The sequence below is a fragment of the Eleginops maclovinus genome, chromosome 4, assembly GCF_036324505.1.
Source record: "Eleginops maclovinus isolate JMC-PN-2008 ecotype Puerto Natales chromosome 4, JC_Emac_rtc_rv5, whole genome shotgun sequence".
In the NCBI taxonomy this organism is placed as follows: Eukaryota; Metazoa; Chordata; class Actinopteri; order Perciformes; family Eleginopidae; genus Eleginops; species Eleginops maclovinus.
Window position 1 is genome coordinate 2,882,134 of NC_086352.1, and position 2,811 is coordinate 2,884,944.

Sequence of the window (2,811 nt, forward strand, 5' to 3'; positions counted from 1 at the left end):
TTCTCAGACTGCCTGTGCTGCAGCTCCTCTTTTCCCCCTCTGTCTGAAACCAGAGCCCAGTCTGCTCTCATTGGTTAGCTGGCTGGCTCTGTTGTGATCGGACAACCAGCTTAGAGATGTCCCGCCCCTTAGCCTTTCACGTGGAGCGCGTTTTGCCGTTGGTGTAGACTGATAAATAAACATGATGGTACTTGTGGATTTTCAGAGACCCTTCATTATCACCGTGAGGCTGACCAGTGTTTCCACTGCAGCGACGGTGAGGACGACGGCCAAGATACCGTTCACCAGTACCTGAGGAGAACAAGTACACAGTAAGTAGCAGTACATTGAACATACAAAACTCCAATTTGGCAACCTAAATATTGAGACATGTTCAACAAATATTCAGTTTGAAAAGATATATTTTTCAATTTTCAAAAAATGTCTTCTTAAAAAAATAATGAATTTAAACAAACATTTTTTTCCTGTTTCAGTTCACGTGTTTTGAGCAGCCTCTCCTAAATATTCTTCTTTAGGTTTTTGATATATTTTTTTAAGATGTTACAAAATCCCATATCGTTCTGCCAGCGTCTGCCTCTCTCCGTTGTTCGGGTATCGCTGCTCTCTGTAGGGAACGTGTTTCACGAAGAGGCCGAAGGTCGAAATGCAGAGCATTACGGTGAGCAGGTGGAGGATCACGTTACTCTTCACCTGCCGACACACAGGTTTTAAACATCAAGTACACACACACACACACACACACACACACACACACACACACACACACACACACACACACACACACACACACACACACACACACACACAGGTAAACACACACACACACACACACACACACACACACACACACACACACACACACACACACACACACACACACAGGTAAACACACACACACACACACCACACACACACACACACACACACACACACACACACACACACACACACACACACACACACACACAGGTAAACACACACAGGTATTAAACATCAAGTAACTCACAGTGAATGAGAGAATAAAATAACCCAATGAATGAATGAGTCAGGGAATGAGTCAGGGAATGAGTCAGGGAATGAGTCAGGGAATGAGTCAGGGAATGAGTCATGGAATGAGTCAGGGAATGAGTCAGGGAATGAGTCAGGGAATGAGTGGATGAGTGAATCTCACGCAGCAGTAGCCAGGTTTCCTGCCTGCAGCCAGCAGAATGAGGCCTGTCAGGGTGGTCTGAAAGCAGAACCGCAAGGGATTTGAAACAAAACGAACGGTATCTGAATCACCCTGTCTGTCCATCACAGCGGGTGGGCCAGATCCCTTAAACCCTGGGCACAGCACAGGAAGTGAGTAATTATGGTTCACACAAACAATGGAACCAATATAATCAACGATGGCTCAGTAAGCATTCTGGCTCCTCCTCCAGTATGTGTGAATAAGGCACACACTGTTTCCTCAGGATACTCACCCAGCCTCCAGCGATCAGGATGATGGGGATCTCCCTCCTGAAGAAGGTCGGCACCGTCATCAGGATGGAGGCCAGCGAGACCTCCATCAGCCCGAGAGCCATCTCCACAGCCTACAGGAAGTGATGTCACACCACGGAGGGGATGTCACGCCACGGGAGGGAGGGACAATGTTACACCACGGGGGGGGTTGTCACGCCACGTGGGGGGTGTTACACCACGGGGGGAGGGACAATGTTACGCCACGGGGGGGGGGGGGGGATGTTACATCACGGGGGGGAGGGACAATGTTACGCCAGACTCAGAGCAATGCTGGAGGCTACTCTGAGAGTGAGCCTTTCCCCCATTCCACCCAGACTGGATCTGAGTATGTCTCAGAGGCAGGCCCTAATGTCTCATTAAGGGGTGAAGATAAAAAAGGGAGTTGTATTACTGTTGTTGTTGTTGTTGTTGTTGTTGTTGTTGTTGTTCATTGTTGTTGTTATTGTTGTTATTGTTGTTGTTATTGTTGTTCATTGTTGTTCATTGTTGTTGTTATTGTTGTTGTTATTGTTGTTATTGTTGTTCATTGTTGTTGTTATTGTTGTTGTTATTGTTGTTCATTGTTGTTGTTATTGTTGTTCATTGTTGTTGTTATTGTTGATTTGTCAGATATAAAGATTCTGCTGGTTCTGCATGCCTGCTGAAGCGATTCTCAAATGGCTTCACAGATTGTAAGGCTCTAGTTTTATTTACAGTTTATTTCATTAAAAATATTCGTATGATTTGAATGTTTTTATTATAAGTCAAATCTAAATATGATCCTTTTTTAATTAAAAAACCAGACTTGATCCTTTAAAAAAATTCTAGTCCCGGCTTGATATGTGCCAGGAATGATCCGCCTGTTCAGTGGCTTGATGCAGGTTTACATACACATGTCTAATACAAGTCTTTGTGATGATCCCATTTTATTTGACAAGGTTTTTGCTTCTTAAACTGAAAGTGGATTTGGTTTATTATTGAATACAAATCAAACCGTGAGTGAGGTCAATTAAAGCTATACAGTGTAAATATTGAATGGGCCCCGGGCCACTTTGTACTATAAAGATTGGGCCTCAAGGTCAAAAAGGTTAAGAACCCCTGGTATAAAGCACATCTGCATCAGGATGAAAGCACAGTGTAAATAGCAGCATCAGGAGGACATGCTCTCACCTCCTGCAGCTTGTTGTGACTCAGGGTGCGGCTTGCTGTCTCCTCCTCCTCCTCCTCCTCATCCTCCTCCTCTTCCTCCTCCTTCTTATGCTGCTGCTTCATTAGATGTAGAAATCAATGAGGTGCTGCCAATGGATCAGAGAGGGACAGGAAGTGCCC